The following is a 19,865-nucleotide window of genomic DNA, read 5'->3' on the forward strand; positions in this document are numbered from 1 at the left end:
AGAAGTTTAAGAATCGGCCCCCGTAAAAAATAACGTCTTTGCGGTTCCCCATGTTATTTCTCGTGGCACAAATTTCAAACTTCTGAAACTCACTCAACTGCTTTGCTGATGTCATCATAGAAGACTTGTCATGTTCTCGCACACAGTGGAAGCGTTCTGTGGAGAAAAGAGAGCTTTTTGAAGTGCACCTCTGGCAGAAAATAAATGGGATAATGTTATTGGTCCCCCAGCGCTGCTGGTCCACTTGGCAGCACGCTGCCCCGGTTTGTTGCATTCCATTTGGTGGAAGCATGAGCGCTCAGCCTTGGCAGAAATGTGCTAGTCTGTCTCCCCCCCCCCCCCCCCCCCCCCCCCCCGCGCGTCTCTCTGCTTTACATTTCAAACGACCACACATGTCACACGATGCAAAGACTCAGAAGAGTCCTTTGGTAACTACAGTATAGGCACTGCTACTCTGGGTTCTGTTGCTGGGTTCTGGTTCTGCTTATAGAGCAGAGCAGACATTTCACTGCGATTGATGAAATTTCCCTCCCATCACTTTTCTATTATATTTTGGGAACCACCAATTGCCGAGAGGCCCTCCGACGTTAAATTGATCCAAACCACAAATAGAGGCCCGTTTCAAACTTGCTTATCCCATTCTGGACGGGAACCCCTTTTTGTGGTGTTAGCATCATGTTATGCTTTAGCTATTGAAAAACAGCAGATCTACAAGCTCGTAGCGCGCCACCGAGTGGCGCGCTACGAGCTTGTAGGTCTGCTATTTTTTGAAAAATCGAAGAACGACTGACCATAGAAACGTAGCTTTTTCCGAAAACTGTCAGGATGTATAGAAGACTTTTTTAGAATCTGATCTCAGGTCAGAATGAAAACTGTCAGGATGTATAGAAGAACATTTTTAGAATCTGATCTCAGGTCAGAATGAAAACTGTCAGGATGTATAGAAGACATTTTTTAGAATCTGATCTCAGGTCAGAATGAAAACTGTCAGGATGTATAGAAGACATTTTTTAGAATCTGATCTCAGGTCAGAACGGGTTATTTTATGACAGCATCAATGGGAATGACAGCCACGGCTCAAATAAACACACCACGCTCAGATCTTTTTTCGACTGTGCGTATTATAGTGTGTGTGTGTGTGTGTGTGTGTGTGTGTGTGTGTGTGTGTGTGTGTGTGTGCCGTGTGCGTGCGCACATGCGCTACGACGTGCGCGCTCAATATTCGTCCACAGTTATGTGTTGCAAAGAAAGCTGTCAAACTCAATAACTTCCATTGGCAGTCATTGAGAAGGCTCTGCGAGGGGGGTCTCCGGATCATAACATAATAATAATAACGTAACACGGACCCTGTTCGTTCTCACACAGAATGTTATGAAGACACTGGCGTCGACTACCGTGGAGAGCTGTCCACCACGCGATCCGGGGTTCCCTGTGGAGACTGGTCGCATCATATCAACAGGTAAATAAGACTGTGAATAAGACTGGTCGCATCATATCAACAGGTAAATAAGACTGTGAATAAGACTGGTCGCATCATATCAACAGGTAAATAAGACTGTGAATAAGACTGGTCGCATCATATCAACAGGTAAATAAGACTGGTCGCATCATATCAACAGGTAAATAAGACTGGTCGCATCATATCAACAGGTAAATAAGACTGTAAATAAGACTGGTCACATCATATCAACAGGTAAATAAGACTGTAAATAAGACTGGTCACATCATATCAACAGGTAAATAAGACTGTAAATAAGACTGGTCACATCATATCAACAGGTAAATAAGACTGTAAATAAGACTGGTCACATCATATCAACAGGTAAATAAGACTGTAAATAAGACTGGTCACATCATATCAACAGGTAAATAAGACTGTAAATAAGACTGGTCACATCATATCAACAGGTAAATAAGACTGTAAATAAGACTGGTCACATCATATCAACAGGTAAGTAAGACTGTAAATGAGACTGGTCACATCATATCAACAGCTAAATAAGACTGTAAATAAGACTGGTCGCATCATATCAACAGGTAAATAACACTGGTCGCATCATATCAACAGGTAAATAAGACTGGTCGCATCATATCAACAGGTAAATAAGACTGGTCGCATCATATCAACAGGTAAATAAGACTGTAAATGAGACTCGTCGCATCATATCAACAGGTAAATAAGACTGGTCGCATCATATCAACAGGTAAATAAGACGGGTCACATCACATCAACAGGTAAATAAACACAAACTATCTGATTGATTGAAATATGTATTAACACTTTGCAGAATTACAGTTACATTTCAAGCACAAACTCAATACAAAGACTGTTAACTGTGAGTGGTGGACGACCCAATTAAGCATTACACTTGTTTACAACAGGGTCCACCATGTTCAATTCATCAAAACATTTAGAGACGTATACAAATAGACACTTCTATATAGTCAAAGAACAGAACAGGAATTCATCATAAAGGAGGTAAAAAGGGAAAAGAAACATATACAGTGAGGGGAAAAGGGGGGGGGGGGGTGAGGCCATCCCCATGCACACGCATTATGGAATATAAATATGGTGCCAAAGATATGAAAACATTTACTAGATACCGACACTGTTTTCTGCCCCGATGTGTGTTCTGTTTATCGACAACTCTGCTCCCATTTGCCTCGTGAAAATCCCTTTCAATTGAATTAGGCTTAAGTAGTGAAAACAAACAGCAAGAGGAAATCGGGGGGTTATCCTCGGGGGTCAATACCGATGACCCAATTATTATTTGTCTTAGCTGACGAGGGAGAAGACCCTGAGGTCCTCAAAGATTGACCCCAACCCTAAAGGGAAAGGGTTGCCCACCACGACCAGGGCCCGGTTTAACCCACACTCCTCAAGTGCGACTTGTTGGAATTGCTTAATTTACAGGAATTTTAAAAGCCCCAAAATGGCACAGACAGATGGACATGTTCCAGAGCCGACCCCTGACCCCAGGAAGTGCTTTCCGAGCCATAGTAGATCAAAGCCAATCAGCTTCCTCATGTGGGCCGCAGCCAGTGAGTCTGCTCTGTTCAGAGGTCACGGGGTCGGCTGAGGAAAGACTGCTGGAAGCTACGGCTTGTTTAACATTCTCCTGGGAAGGAAATTATCTTCACCCCGTAGACAAATTGTTGCCCCTTTGCTTTGCATTATTTATTTAGTTTTGTCTCCCACTTTGTGTTAAAAGTTATAAACCTGCATCCCTCATTGTATGAGAGAGGTCCTATATCCAGCTATGTGTCGACTTAAGGCCTATTCATAGTCTGGATTTTCGGTGGTGAGGTGACCACCACTCCGGGGGTGAGGTGACCACCGCTCCGGTGGCGGTGGTGAGGTGACCACCGCTCCGGTGGTGAGGTGACCACCGCTCCGGTGGTGAGGTGACCACCGCTCCGGTGGCGGTGGTGAGGTGACCACCGCTCCGGTGGTGAGGTGACCACCGCTCCGGTGGTGAGGTGACCACCGCTCCGGTGGTGAGCTGACCACCGCTCCGGTGGTGAGGTGGTGACCACAGCTCCGGTGGTGAGGTGGTGACCACAGCTCCGGTGGTGAGGTGACCACCGGAGCTGAAATAACGTTGAGCGGTGGTGAGTAAAAACAGAGAGAAGGGCTGGAGCGGTGGCGGTGGTTTGCTCTTCACCGCGGCTCAGTGACGTCATGTTGTAGTTCGGTGGTCACCTCACCACCGAAAATCCAGACTATGTATGAGCCTTTACACCCCTGGTGACAAAAAAAAATCGGCAAAAAACAGAAAGTCTACGAGCTCACAACGTGTTGCATTGCAACACGTCGTGCCCTTGTACAGTAGATCTGCTATGTTTGACAAATGTTCACCCCCCGGGGAAGCTACAGTGGTTTAACCCATTCTGACCTGAGATCAGATTCATACGAGGTTTCCACTGGACACACACTGGTCTGATGAACCCATTCTGACCTGAGATCAGATTCTAAAAATGTCAGTCGTTCTTCGAATTTTTTTAAAATAGCAGACCTACAAGCTCGTATCGCGCCACTCGGTGGCGCGATATGAGCTTGTAGATCTGCTATTTTTCAATAGCTAAAGCATAACATGATGCTAACACCAAAATGGGTTCCCGTTCAGAATGGGTTAAAGGCATTTTTCAGTGGACTTGCGTAACCGAGATCTGCTTATCTTCAATTCTCTGGAAACCAGAACCAAAAGAAAGACACTCTGAATCAAATTAGCGTTGCTACAGATGGCAGGAGGCACTACATAACAGTCCCATGGAGAGAGGCTCTGAGTCCTGGTGAATGCTGGGGCATACTTTATACTCCCAAGAGACCTCTTCATCATGGCCCTGTCTGTCTGTCTGTCTGTCTGTCTGTCTATCTGTGTCTCTCTCTCTCTCTCTCTCTCTCTCCCATGTACTACTACTGCATATGTTTACAAATGTATCTTGTGCATCACGCAGTACTTAGTTTAGACAGTTTTTGGTTTAGACTAGTCATTGGTTAGACCAGTCATTAGTCCTACAACTACAACCTATCTCAAACCCTCACCCTAAACCTAACCTCCCACGGGGGCAGCACACCTAAACCTAACCTTAACCCATGTCTAACCAATGACTAATCTAAACTAAGTATACCCCCACCCAAAACCTCTCTGTATATGTTGACTGACTGACTGACTGACTGATATTTCAGTAGATCCATAAGGTGGATCATTTGATCGCTAGGTATGTTTGAGCGTGTGTGTGTGTGTGCCAGCAATTACAATGTGTGTGCCAGCAATTACAGTGCCAGCAATTACAATGTGCGTGCCAGAGATTACAATGCGCGTGCGTGCAATCCGGAATCCGTGCATGCGTGCATATACGTGCGTGCGTGAGTGTGTAAGACAGTGTACCAATAATTTCCCAGAACTCTGGCCCGGTGTCGGGCCCTTCTGATTGACCCGCCCTGAGAGAGGACGGATGGATTATGAGAACGTTGTATTTATGTGTTTTTCAGTGAGGATTCTCACTCTGCGATGTCCCATGTAGGGCTGGAGAAGAACTACTGTCGGAACCCCGACCGGGACAAACACGGCCCGTGGTGTTACACCAATCCAGACAGCCGATTGGCTTGGGACTACTGCAGGCTGAAGCATTGTGAGTGGCTGACCTATGACCTTAACCCTGTCCGTGTTTTGGTGTTTGTGTCTGTCAGCGTATCAGCGTACTTGTCGTCAGTGTACCGTAACCGTAACGAACCATAACCCTGTCCGTGTTTTGGTGTTTGTGTCTGTCAGTGTACTGTCGTCACTGTACCGTAACCGTAACGATGAGGTTTCTACCCGACAGAGATGATACAGGGTTCATACTTAGTTTAGACTAGTCATTGGTTAGACATGGGTTAAGGACAGGTTAGGTTTAGGTGTGCTTAGGTTGTAGTTGTAGGACTAATGACTGGTCTAAACTAGTATGACTAGTCTAAACCAAAAACTGTCTAAACTAAGTACTGCACCCAGACGATACACGTCAGGGAATAGCTCGCCATTCCTTTTGATGCCTCTAAGTAGAGATGTGCCGATGAGACATTTTGGCCGATATCGTTTTCCAAAACATACTTTGTCCCCATGCCTTTGGCTTGTTGGAGACAATAAAAAAACATTCATTACTTAATATTGTATCATTGTATGTTAAAGTAACTATTTAGTAGTTACTAAAGCTGTCATCAGCTGTAAACATATATAGGCTATAATGGAGTAAAATGTACAATATTTGCCACTGAGATGTAGTTGAGTAGAAGCACCAAAAAATTGTAATTAAAGTAAAAGTACCCCCAAAACTGTACTTAAGTACAGTACTCTGGTAAATATACCGTACTTAGTTACTCCCTTCCAATGCATCTCACAGGCCGTACTCCCCACCATGGGGATGATAACCGGTGTCTGTAAGGACACGTTGTGTTGAAAAATAAAATAAAATAAAATTGAAAAATAGCAGATCTACAAGCTCATAGCGCCCCTGAGTGGCGCGCTATGAGCTTGTAGGTCTGCTATTTTTAGAAAAATCTACTGACAGAAACATAGCTTTTTCAGAAAACTGTCAGGATGACATTTTTAGAATCTGATCTCAGGTCAGAATCATAGACTGTTCACGTTAGACCCGCGAGACAAAGCGTCCCGCGGGTCTAACGTGAACGTAAAATGAAGCCTGTCAGTCCTTGCAATGGAAGTCGCCATCTTTCTAGATCCGTTTTGGCCCAGTTCAGGCCAGCTGGCCCATTGGCTGGCCCAGACAACGAGGCGGGACTTCCCCCTTCTTCTTCGTTGGTTTTTATTTTGACTCGAGTGGGTGGGGGATCCCGTTCATAGACTGTAACGGTAGCCACGCCCCTCAGAACATGCGCGACTTTATGGTCATTTTTCTAATAAATGGGACCATAATTTTCCAAAAAGAATATTATGACATTAGAAATGAGACTTTAAACTAGTGACTGGAAGCAAAAAGTATTCATGACCATGTTTATTAAGGTAATACAGTCTAGGTGAAGTTGGGCCCAAATACATGGGCCTCTATGGGGCTATGGGTTTTTTTGAGCCCAATGAGAGCGCCACAACAGGCCATTATATGAACTTTCATTTCCTTAGTGGCTTCACAAAATATCCGTCTGACTGCCCCCCTGGTCAGAATGGGTTAAGTACAGTAGTCAAGTTTCTACCAATTTCTTTTGAAGACTTTTCAGCAAGACGCTCAGAAGATGAGTGATGTATATGTACAGTAGAAGTACAGTAGAAGATGAGTGATGTGTGTATATCCGCGTGTTGCCATGGCTTCAGTCAATCATGCGAGATGACTGGTTCTGCTTATGGCGTCCTTCGTTGACCGTGACGGCCATTTCAGCGCACCGAGAGGCGCGACTGACAGGAGAATATGCTGAGCGCTCAACTGTACATTTTTTTTCTATACATGCAGCTTTAGCCGGTGGCTTATCCCATTTTGGGCAGGAACCCCCTTTTGGTGTTTTAAACATTATGTTATAATTTAGCTATTGAAAAATAGCAGATCTACAAGCTCGTAGCGCGCCACCGAGTGGCGCGCTACGAGCTTGTAGGTCTGCTATTTTTGAAAAATCGAAGAACGACTGACATAGAAACATAGCGTTTTCAGAAAACTGTCAGGATGTAGAAGAACATTTTTACTAGAATCTGATCTCAGGTCAGAACGGGTTATGTAATGTGTTAGTCGTGGTTTTGTTCCGATTGGCTCAGAGTGCACCGTACTGTACGCTCTAACGTCAAACAGATGTCGGCCTCGTCCGCCCGGCCCTTTTATCCCATTCTGACCTGAGATCAGATTCTATAAATATCTTCTACATCCTGACAGTTTTCTGAAAAAACTATATGTTTCTATGTCAGTCGTTCTTCGATTTTTTCAAAAATAGCAGACCTACAAGCTCGTAGCGCGCCACTCGGTGGCGCGCTACGAGCTTGTAGATCTGCTATTTTTCAATAGCTAAAGCATAACATGATGCTAACACCAAAAGGGGTTCCCGCCCAGAATGGGTTATTCCATACAGTATCCATACAGTGAAGATGATTGTTTTGTTGTTGACCCAAACATTTTCTGTCCCTGGTTTCAATCGGGAACCGTCCCGCGTCGAAGAGGGTTCCTTTCGAGTGGCTTGTGCCATAATTTCCCCCACATAATGCGAAACATGTCCTCCGTAAAGTTCTTGGTGGTTTCGAGCAAATTTTATTTGCTGTGGTCCCAAACCGACCGATATATAGCCTCCAACAACGATGCAGATGCAAGATATGTTTTAACCCATTTTGGACTGAGGTCGATAACATTTTTCTGAAAAAGCCCATGTTTCTATGTCAGTGGTGCTCAACCTTTTTCATGTCAAGGACCCCCAGAATTATCTCTATTAGGCCACGGACCCCCCATCTCAAAATATGTAGTTCCAGGGACCCCCCCCCCCCCCCAGAAGCCAATATTTTAGTTAAAAATGTTCGCTCTGAAATATATATATTCAAAGATTTGCACCACATTTTCACGACTTTCCAAAAAATAGCAGACCTACAAGCTCGTAGCGCGCCACTCGGTAGCGCACTATGAGCTTGTAGATCTGCTATTTTTCAATAGCTGAATTATAACATAATGTTTAAAACACCAAAAGGGGTTCCCGGCCAGAATGGGTTAAGGGGATGAAATGGTGTCGTTTTCAATTGAGGTTACAGGCTTTTGTATGTCAATGTTTTGTCTGTCACAGTTAATGATGTCCCGTCACATGTTGGGTCTGGTCTTAATGTTGAAGCTCTGCTTTGCTTTATGTTTTTTTATCAGGTGAATCTCCAACAGTGGCTCCACAACCAAGGAGTAAGTGTCCTCTCTTATCATAAACCTTCATCAACCCGACCTTAAATCAACCATATCTCCCCATCTTTTGTCTCGCATCTGTCTTTCTCACATGAGACATGCCTGTTCTCATTTTACGTGACAGGAACGTTGGATGTTTTCATTTCATGAATTGGCTTTTTTCTTTTGGAAATATTATAAACATGAACTTGTATGCGATATATCTGACCAACGTTCGCTGCACAATGTCTGCTCCTTTTTTAGCTCCGACCACGACCAAGACCTCGTGTTTTGTCCACATCAACACCAGGATTGTCGGTGGGCATGAGGTTCACGGCGCAGATGGTAGCTGGGTGGTGAGCATCCAGAGAGAGTAAGATCTGTTTGACTCTTTCATGTGTCACATTAGTTCATTCATTCATTCATTCATTCATCCATTCATTCGTTCATCACCGTTGCACGGTGGCAGTGTGTGCTAAATATAGTAGAGATGTACCAATACCATTTCTTTCCTGACCTGATTCTCAAGTTATGATCCGCTGCCAGTGTGTAATTTAATAGAATATATCATATTTTTATTCCCAGGAACACTCATTTGTGTGGTGGATCATTGATCAGAGAGAATTGGGTGTTGACAGATCAACAGTGCTTCACCTCCTGGTAATTCATTCATTCATTCATTCATTCATTCATTCAATCTCATTTGCTTGTTATGCTGCGTTCAATAATTTTAATCATCCCACGATCTTGTAACCCATTTTTCACCCCTGTGTCAATTATCTAATGTGATCCTGGGCTCTAACACACCCTCCACCAACCTAGTCCCCATATACGGACTTGAACTCATGCTTCCTTCATGCCTGAGTGTCCAAGTTGCTCCTTTTACACCTGACAGGGGGGAGTTTCCCTGGTTGGACGTAGCGCGTGGAAGGAACACGTTATTCCAACCAGTTCCTTTCCCCTCCATCAGGCGCCCCGGCTGGCCAGGGGAGGCAGTTTAGAGACCAGGATTACTGCATGTTTTTTGTGAGGGTACCTACCCTAGGCTAGGGGACACGGGGAGAACACACCTCTGACACGATGAGCAAATATCATTTTAGAAACAGATGGTGAATTGTGTTGAACTCAGCATCCTTCACCTGGTCCCATTGTCCTTCACCTGGTCCCATTGTCCTTCACCTGGTCCCATTGTCCTTCACCTGGTCCCATTGTCCTTCACCTGGTCCCATTGTCCTTCACCTGGTCCCATTGTCCTTCAGCTGGTCCCATTGTCCTTCAGCTGGTCCCATTGTCCTTCAGCTGGTCCCATTGTCCTTCACCTGGTCCCATTGTCCTTCACCTGGTCCCATTGTCCTTCAGCTGGTCCCATTGTCCTTCACCTGGTCCCATTGTCCTTCATCTGGTCCCATTGTCCTTCACCTGGTCACAGTGGTAATTTTAACGTGCCGGTCCGGAGATACGAACTAGCGACCTTCCGATATCAAGACCGCTCCGCAAAAAGTTCGGCCACCGCTGCCCAAACATTGGGCAGATAAAGTTTAGGACCGGTTGGTGTTTTCTTGATCCATTTGGGAGTGCATACTGTCTATATCCTCTTTATTGCAGTAGTGGGTGAGAGATAGATTTGAAATTGGAATACCTCACTTGGAAACCTCCAGACTGCACATTTCTGTAGCAGTGAACGTTTCATCATAAATATACTCTATCTGCAACATAGAAACGACAGTATATGATCACGTTTGTCTCTCAAAAGTGCTAGCATGCAGTATCAACGCTTTGGGGCTCAGCTGTGTGCTGACATATATAAGTAGCCTTGCCTAGTCATGAGGCCCATAGGGCGTGTAGTACACCCCCTGGACATGACGCTAGTATGTCACAGGAACTGACCCCCAATCCAACCCTTGATGCTGAGTGTCAAGCAGGGAGGCACTGGGTCCCATTTTGAGAGTCTTTGGTATCGAACCCCAACGTCCCAGTCTCAGGGCGGACACTCTAACTACAAGGCCACTGAGCTGGTTGTTTGCTGTGTGCTGAGTCTCTGGTGAAAGGAGTATTGTATGTGGTGTGAAAATAAACCAACAGCCAGTTCTGAGTCTGACGCTTTACAGGGACACTTTCTTTCCTCTGTAGAATGTTGAGACGTCGGAACTTCTGGTGCTTGTAGTAATAAAGAGCCTGTATAGTAGTTCGGCTATTTATGTATTTTGGAAAAACTGGAAGAGAGGTGTCTGGCACAGTAATTGTGAAATTAATTTTAATTTAATTTAATGTATTTATATGATGTAATTCAATTATCTAGTGCCCCTTGGTAGAAGCTAGGACAGAAAACTCAAGTGAGGGAAGGCAGTAATGACAGAAATTGGCCTTTAGTAGTCTCTGCACCGGTTCCTGTTTGTGCAGACCTTGCATGAAATTACTTTCTTCCAGTTACTTATTACAGGGTGGGCCTCTCGTAACTTTGTGTTTTCCCAACGTTTGCCAAAAGGATTGATTGTTCCAACGAACCAAACACATCCACTTGTAATATTTAATTCTGTTGGATATGAAATCCACAACAGCATACGTATACCTCTGCCAAAAAGTTAATATGTTTCCTGTGAACACGTTTCGCTAATTCAAAGCCGATGAGTTACTTATTGTTTCGGGTAAATCAGTTTTAATGCCATTTGTCCGCTTTTAACCGCTTTGCGCTCTACTAAAGAACATGCAATAAATAAAGCAACTGTCAATTCCACACCTACAGTTCTCCGTAAAAGTCAGAGGTTCTTTACTCTGGAATTCACACACACTTATTGCCAACTCCTCATCTTCACTCTGTAACTTTAAACATAGATTGAGGGCCAGCTGCCTCTTGAAGCAACCCTCTCCACTTGATTCTAATGTAATGTAGCCTTATTGTGCATACTCAGACATACTCGGACTCAGACACACACACACACACACACACACACACACACACACACACACACACACACACACACACACACACACACACTTCACAAGTGTAAATAATGTATTTTTTGTTGTTTTTGTTATTTTCCATACATATGTTTGATTACTTTGTCTTACTATTTGTATATTAACTTTGGTGAGAACCACATATAAGCCCTCCCTGGGTTTCTTTTCTCACCTGCACACACTTTTTTTTTTTACTGTTTTTATTGTGCGAATAAACGAAACTAAACTAGGTATGATTAATTAATACTAAATAAATGAAGATGTCTCATTTTCTCCGGGCAGCGTTCCAGATCTGAAGGACTACAGCGTGCAGGTGGGACTCCGTCACCTCAACGAGTCCTCGCTCCACCCGAGGCTCCGGGTCTCTCGCCTCGTCTGCGGCCCGGAGGGATCCAATCTGGTTCTGCTTAAACTGGCCAAGTGAGTCCTCTGATATTTATCATTTCATAATTGCGGCGCTGACTGAGTGTGATTATTATCTGAGCTAAAAATCCAAATCAATCTGATATTCCTCTTTGCAAGAGTCTCATGCTAGTTTTAGAGACGTGCGCTCTTAATCCATTTTGGACTGAAGTCGATAAAAAAAAGGCTTCAAAAACCTAACTTTTTTCTGAAAAACCCATGTTTCTATGTCAGTGGTGCTCAACCTTTTTCATATCAAGGACCCCCAGAATTATCTGTATTTGGCTGCAGACCCCCATCTCTAAATATGTAGTTCCAGGGACCCCCCCCCCCCCCCCCCCCCCCAGAAGCCAATATTTTAGTTAAATATATATTCAAAGATGTGTGCCACATTTTCACGACTTTTCAAAAATCGCAGACCTACAAGCTCGTAGCGCGCCACTCGGTGGCGCACTATGAGCTTGTAGATCTGTTTTTTTTTCAATAGCTAAATTATAACATAATGTTTAAAACACCAACAGGGGTTCACGTCCAAAATGGGTTAATGTAATCTAAAAGCGTCCGTATTCCCGGGGTGGACATTAGGATGAATATAGCAGATCCAGGCTCAGTTGTGAGCAGTATAGCAGATCAGTATAGTATCAGTATAGCAGATCCAGGCTCAGTTGTTGTGAGAGCTTGTTAGAGCAGCTAAAGAGATCTTTCTTTAGAGAGGAGGGGAAAAGGGAGCGGATCAGCTACAGTATGGTGCCCTGGGGACCTGGGGAAGTACAGTATATGGTTTAATTGGTTAAGACAAGAGATTTCCCCCAGATTCCTCAGAAATCCTTTTGGTGTACCGAGGACGATGCTAGTTTGATTGTCATGGTATGAAGGCTGAACTGTTTTAGATTAACCACTTAACCCATTCTGTACGGGAAGCCCTTTTGGTGTTTTAACTATTGAAAAATAGCAGATCTACAAGCTCATAGCACGCCACCGAGTGGCGCGCTACGAGCTTGTAGGTCTGCTATTTTTGAAAAAATCGTAAAAATGCGGCACAAATCTTTGAACATAATAGGGCTGTATTTTGCGTGTCTTAAGTACCAGGTCTTATTCCCTAACCTGAGTAAACTAAAGACCTGGAGGCGTGATCAATGCCATTTGGCTATTCTGAGTGGCCAAAGAGCATTGATCACGCCTCCAGGTCTTTAGTTTACTCAAGTTAGGGAATAAGACCTGGTACTTAAAACACGCAAAATACAGCCCATATTCTTTCAGAATACTTTTTTTTAAATGTATTTCGACGTCAGGCCTAAATGGGTTAAACCCTATATATGGTTGACTGGAGTCCCTCAGGGCTCTATACTGGTGTATTTCCTGTTTTGTATTATTGCGGGGGAAAGCTTTAGCTTGAAAATAGCTCACCATGCGGTCACAACGGGTCGCGTTGTGTGAGCTTGTCGATCAGCTATTTTCAGTGACAAACGTTTGGACGATAAGGATGCTGGGGTTCAAAGTGGTTAAGAAAGCTTTCAATGTCCACAAATTCATACATCTATCCTGATAATCTTTTGTAGATACTATTAAATCACACAGATGTTTGTCCAAACATCACACAAATCAGTACAGAGAATCTCTATTCATATTCCATCCTAATTGGCTAAGTATGAACTCAACAAATCATGAACACAGTGTACACTTTCCGTGAAATGCCTGCTAGGCAGAGGAATAAATAGTTATAGCGCCACCGGCAATTCAGTTTTTGAAAGAATGTGAACAAAATGCCTCAAATCATGAACGCAGCGTCGGATTACCGTGAAATGCCTAAGGAGAAATGCCACCCTATTCACATTGACCTGTTATAACACCACCAGGTCACAATAACCTACCTGACCTGGTGGAGAAATGTGCTCCAATGAGCACTTTCATTCATTCATTCATCCGTCTGTCCGTCTGTCCGTCTGTCCGTCCGTCCGTCTGTCCGTTCATTCATTCATGCATGCATTCATGCATCCATTCATTCTGTCCTGTTTTACCACAGACCTGCTCCAGTGTCTGAAGGAGCGTCCAACATCCACCTGCCGGTCAAAGAGTGCAGCATCCCTGAAGGAACCAACTGCACCATGTACGGCTGGGGGGAGACCAAAAGTATGGCCCTTTCTTCACCCTTATGCCCTTATTATTATGTCACATAACCTATGTGAAATAAGCCTTCCATATATCAGTTCAGACAACACTGGAGCTATAGCTTCTCACCTAATGTCTCTCCTTCTCTTGTGTTTCAGACACCGGACACGACGAGTCTCTGAAGGTGGTGACCATGCCCATGGTCAACAACGCTGTGTGTTCTAAACTCAAAGGGTCAGCGGGCGACAGCAGAGTCTGCGCCGGTGGCAAGAGGGGCGAGGGCGTGTGTGACGTAAGACCATCCTCCATTCCTCCGTTCTCTCCCAAGAGGGGCATGCCACGCAAAACATACACATAAGTGCATATATCCCATTTTGGGCTGGAACCCCTTTTGGTGTTAGCATTACGTTATGCTTTAGCTATTGAAAAATAGCAGATCTACAAGCTCATAGCGCGCCACCGAGTGGCGCGCTACGAGCTTGTAGGTCTGCTATTTTTGAAAAATCGAAGAACCACTGACATAGAAACATAGCTTTTTCAGAAAACTGTCAGGATGTAGAAGACGTTTTTTTTAGAATCTGATCTCAGGTCAGAATGGGATATAGGAGTTATGCCAGATCATTTGCAGATGTTGTCATTTTTTTTCTTCTGTATTTATGTAAATTTTCGCTCATTTTATTGACAGCCAAAAAGTTTTGGTAAGATGTTTTTAATTAGGGCCTCTTGGCAGCGAAACAGACAGATTCAGTACAAAGTGGTGCTCATGGTACCAAAAGTCCCTGTGATGTATATATATATGTGTGTGTGGTTTTTACTGTCCCCCCCCCCCCCCCCCCTTCCAGAAAGACAACGGTGGGCCGCTGGTCTGCCAGGAGCATGAGCGAAAAGTCATCGTCGGTGTCAGCATCCAGAGGACCAAATGTGCTTCGTCGCAGCCCGCGCTCTTTGTCAACGTGGCGTTCTACTCTCAGTGGATTTACAAAGTCTTCAGGCTGTATCCCAGTTAAAGGAGGAGGTGTCAACGGTGTGATGGTGTGAAAACTATTAAGTCCAGCACAGGAGACCGTCTGAACGAACCCCGTGTAGCCGTGCAAGAAGAAAGAGGACGTGGTGGTGGTGGAGTGGACCCATGCCAGAAGAATTCCTAGATCTGTCCAAAACCTCGATGCTATAAGAAGGCCACTGGGAGAGATATAAGTATAAGGAAACTTGACTTTATGGAATATTATGGCCTTTCTGGGATTTAAGCGGCATGAACATATCAGCTGACAGAGAGGATAGGAATTAAGGGGTCTGGAGGAACATATAGCGTGAGGTGAGGACACGCTACGATTGGATCAACGGAATGTCCCAACGTTTCACTGTCTCTACGCAAACCAAAGAAATTCAGGATATTCAGAACTTTTTTTTTTTTTTTCAACATAGGTCTTATAGGCACATGAACAATGCATACCTTATTTGGGCCAAACGGTATACAGAAACTCTGAAGCCAAGGAAAAAGACGGTGTGGTACCTGTGACAATAACGTCTCCTGGAAATACTTGAATATGGACCGAGCCACAAAGAGACTGTGTTCTGTGGCTGAAAGACGTGCGTGTGGCTCCTTTGTGTGATGATCTATCTATACGTTTCACGTCACGTCGGCTGTTAAATCTTTACCTCCCACACTTATTTCTGTGGATACAAAGAGATCTGAATAGTCCCTTTGTTTTAGTTGATTGAAACAAACGCCCAATACGGTAAAGGCATTTGGAGTAAAAACATATATTTTTTTCTTTTTGTTCAACATCACACATTTGGAGTAAAGGTGATCACTGCTGCGTTTTGCGTTTTTTTTCCGGATTTTTATTTTTTCCGTTTTTTCCGCCGTCAACAAGGACCTTTAGCCCATATAGGCCTGGCGTCAAAATAAAAAAAACGTTCGCTCTGAAAGGACATATATTCTATACACATATGTGTGCCGCATTTTCACGATTCTTCAAAAATAGCAGAAGCCTACTCCAGATAACCCAACGTGGCTACTATTGCTACTCTAGAGCACCGAAGTCTGACGTCACTTCCAGTAGAGGGCGTCAGTCCCCAGGTTCATGTATTTTTTTAGTTGCATTGAAATCGCCATAGGAGGATTTTTAGATCGCTTCATATAAGAACTGTGTTTGAAAAATAATAAATGTCACCCCGGCCGCTTCACTCATATGGATATGAAGAATCAACTGACTGAGAGAAAACGCTAATGTTACTGCTGCTGAATTAGTTACATTTTCGCTAGAAGCAGACTGTATCATAATATGAGTGACTGACTGTTGCAAACGATACAGAGACACCTCCCTGACAATAACGCCGAGACAGCTTGTTTATTTTTGGACCACAACGCTTATAGTAGACGATATTAAGATCACCCCATGTTATTCTCCATAGAGAAATTACTTCCGCGAACCATGGGAATGGAAGGGATGAGCGAGTTACGTCAGGACTTCGGTGCTCTATTAGCCAAAGGCTGCAGTGCTGGTAAACATGGAGTGGTTCAGCTATAGCAGCAGTGTAGCTCAACCAATTCTCCATAGTTTATACACCGCAAAATAGCACATCTACAATCTCACAACGTGTCGCGGTGCGGCAAATTGTGAGCTTGGAGATTTGGCTATTTTTACCCCAAGTATAAATTGGGAGGGGAGGTAACAAGGGGGTTCTGTTGTAACTGTACCAGAGCTTGTGCTAACAGTTTTAGCATGAGCAGAGATCCATGTCAAATATGACATGGTGGTTTGGTCTCCACTTTGGAGAGAACTATAGCCCCTGGCGGGCTGCTTGTGGTCAGTAAGACATGTTTTAGGTTTGTTTCGTGCAAAGCAACTCTTGTACAAATAACTGCAGAATTTATCGAGTATGTTTTCTGGCACGCATGTGATATTTTATAGGTCTTATAGATCTGGAAAGAGTTTTGGCTGACTTAGAAAAAAACAACCCAGAGTTTTACTGGTGCTTCTGGTTCATGTTTTGAATATATTTAAACGATTTATAGTTTGTAAGTATTAGCGATATTTATTTTTTTGTTCACTTTGATGGTCGTCAGTGATTTCCTCTTTTGTTTTGTTTTACATGTGACCTCGATTGCACTTGTCATTTCAACACGAACTCCAGCATTCAGTCACGCCGGGCAGCTTTATAACTGACATAACTGACAGCTTTATAACTGACATAACTGACAGCTTTATAACTGACACACCGAGCCAGTGGTTCTTAAACGTTTTCATGTCAAGGAACCCCGATGGATACGTATTTAGTGACAGACCCCCATTTTAAAGTCCAGGGACCGCCGTCATCTTTCGAGATTATTCAACATTTTGTCAAGATTTTTCTCACTTTTTGCAAACACAACAGATCTACAAGCTCACAACGCATCACGTGAGCTTGACTTTTGATGCTAAATGAACCTGTTGTTATGCTGGGGATAGGCCTCTAGGACACCCTCTAGGACCCAGGGGGTTTCCCTGGATCCCACTTTGAGAACCTCTGTTATAGACACACTCAAAGGCCACATTTAGCTGGCAGGTGCGTTTTCATGCACATTAATATGTAGAACGAGCCATAATCTCAGTTCCAAAATCAGGAAAGGTCTTAAGTGGGTGAAGTCCAAACCCCAATTCAAATGTCACTGTTGTAGTGACATTACACCAAATTAGGTACACATAATCTCGGGAGGCATGTGACAATGTGCTTTTTGATATTCCATACAGTTTTTTTGCTTCCAAAAAGAGTGTGAGGGGCCTACTGTACTTCTTACAAAGAAACCCTCCTTATGGCCTGGGCAGTGGCTCAGCGGTCCAGGCACCTTGGCTGGTGGTCCGGTGGTCTGGCAGTGTGCCGCGGGTTCGACTCCCGATCCCGACGGCCTTTACTGCATGTCTTCCCCCCCCCCATCTCTCTCCCCATTTCCTGTCGGCCTACTGTCTGTCCCTCCATAGAATGTATAGAATGAAGGAGAAAGCCCTGAAAACCGTTGTATTTTCAGGAGTCAGTAAGTCATTAGACAGACAGATTGTTGCCAATATCCTGAACAAGCTGTCGTCGGTCGGAGTCGATGTTGCTGCCGTCGTTACAGTCATCAACATCGCACCAATGTCAACAGTAGATAATAGAATAGATTTCCACTATTTCGACTTTTTTCTTTTTATTTCCACACCAAATTTGGATTTGTCCATTCGGATGTCGGAGGCCATATTGAAATGACAAGTGTAACAGTAGTATTAAAGTTACTTATTTAGGCTCACATTATTCACCTAAGCCCCGTTCATAAATAGCACATATACAAGCTCTCAAAGCACCACGTCACTATGCCTTGAGAGCTTAGACCTGCTATTTTATATACAAGTCCTTTCTTTGCAAAAGAAATGTCTGAAAACATTTGAAAATCGTTTGATTTTGGTTGATGCTTGTGGACAACAGTGGTTAATCCTAGACCGAAGCAAACCTGGAATGTGCATTTGGAGCTTACTCAGCTCAGGAAATGACTACACACATGTCAACGACAAAACAACAGAATTAAGCCCTTGCTAATACTACATCATTGACAGACATACAGTACACAGTAAAACCCTCATTATTATAACTGAGCGTGTAAAATAATGGATATTACTCCGTGGGACAACTTAAAAATGCTCTTCAGAATTCAACACCTCATTCTCACTCCCATCCATCTCGTTAATATTAGTCTCGCATAGCCAGACGGTCAGATATCTGACCGCCAGACGGTCAGATATCTGAGCGGTGGAGACAGACAAACCGGCTCTAACAAAACCTACGACCACTACTTTGAAAACCAATCTTGATATCGTCCCAATATGAGGGGCCGCTCCACAGTTTCTGCATTGGTTCTACAATGCTCATGCTATTATGAATGATTTCCATAGTTTCACAGTTTTAGCACCTCCTAGATTGAGTTTAGACAATCACCAGATGTGGCATCGATCAGGCAGATATTTCTGATCATCTGGCTATACGTGAGAAGCAGTGCTTTGCTGTTGGCTTGGTCCTGAAGAGCTAGGTGGAGTACATCCATTCCACACAGACACACAATGTTACGCAGTGATAAAATAAATGACACAATTGTTATACGGAATTAGGTCGACTTTTTCACCACGGGGAGAGGCATCAAACTGTATGAATGCGACATATCCATTGACTATATTATGAATAGTCTTTATGGGAAATGCTTGCTGACAATTTTTTGCATCATTTATTATTCGTCACGTCTGAAGACCTTTACTCTGTGCCAAAATTGTAACGTGAGATTTAAGGTCACTGTGTAACATTCCTTTCAATAGTCTTTTTGGTGACACCTCACAACAACGTTCGTCTATAGACTGATTCACAGAGGGGTGCCCTGGGCGCGGCCATTACTGAGGTGTAATCCATGGAGCAGGTGCTCTGTGCTCAGTGCTGCTGTGCTTAATGGTACACCTCAGTAATGGCCGCACCCAGGAAACCCTCAGTGAATCGGTCTATACTATTCCAGTTTCCAGTACATTTCCTAAAATGTAAATTGTTTCGAAAAGTTGTCAACAAACACAAGTGGAATGATTGTTGCAAAAATAATAGACGCTGAGTCACGCTGTATGACTTCGCAGAAATGATGTGTGTAAGTAAACATATGTTGGTACAGTTCTTTTAAAGTGGTGCACACATCGCTTCATAAGAATGTCGGAGTGTCAATCTAAAAGGAAGGAAGTGACAATATAAAAAGGTGACACGAGGTATTAACTTCCTGTGTCACTGTAGGAGTTCTGCAGTCAGATGTGTTCAGTTCAGTTCAGCCATGTTGAACGGAACCATGCCGTGGTTTATTTAATGTCATGTCATGTAAATATACCCTTATGTACATTTCAATTTGTGATTTTGTAAATTACTTTTTTTCCCCCTTATATTCCTGTATACTGAAAAGATCGAATTATAATAGCTGCTATTTTTGTGTCAGTGGGTTGTTATTACTTATGTATTGTTTTTGTAACCTTTTATAATATTTGCATTTTAATAAATTAATACATTTGAAATAATCATTCTCTCTC

At 43.6% G+C, this 19,865-nt stretch overlaps 1 pseudogene across 1 annotated transcript in view; it reads left to right on the plus strand.

Moving 5' to 3' along the window:
* LOC308311022 (hepatocyte growth factor-like) overlaps positions 1 to 19,156 on the plus strand; it is a 45,410-nt pseudogene extending 26,254 nt beyond the window's left edge. Inside the window, exons 9-18 of the transcript XR_013966266.1 lie at positions 3 to 22; positions 1,366 to 1,459; positions 4,997 to 5,136; positions 8,320 to 8,352; positions 8,596 to 8,704; positions 8,917 to 8,991; positions 11,572 to 11,709; positions 13,715 to 13,821; positions 13,959 to 14,092; positions 14,643 to 19,156. The product of XR_013966266.1 is annotated as a hepatocyte growth factor-like (transcript). The remainder of the gene's footprint in view (positions 1 to 2; positions 23 to 1,365; positions 1,460 to 4,996; positions 5,137 to 8,319; positions 8,353 to 8,595; positions 8,705 to 8,916; positions 8,992 to 11,571; positions 11,710 to 13,714; positions 13,822 to 13,958; positions 14,093 to 14,642) is intronic.
* The last annotated feature ends 709 nt before the right edge of the window (positions 19,157 to 19,865 follow it).

The sequence above is a fragment of the Protomyctophum bolini genome (assembly GCF_963924005.1).
Source record: "Protomyctophum bolini genome assembly, chromosome: 23".
NCBI lineage: Eukaryota > Metazoa > Chordata > Actinopteri > Myctophiformes > Myctophidae > Protomyctophum > Protomyctophum bolini.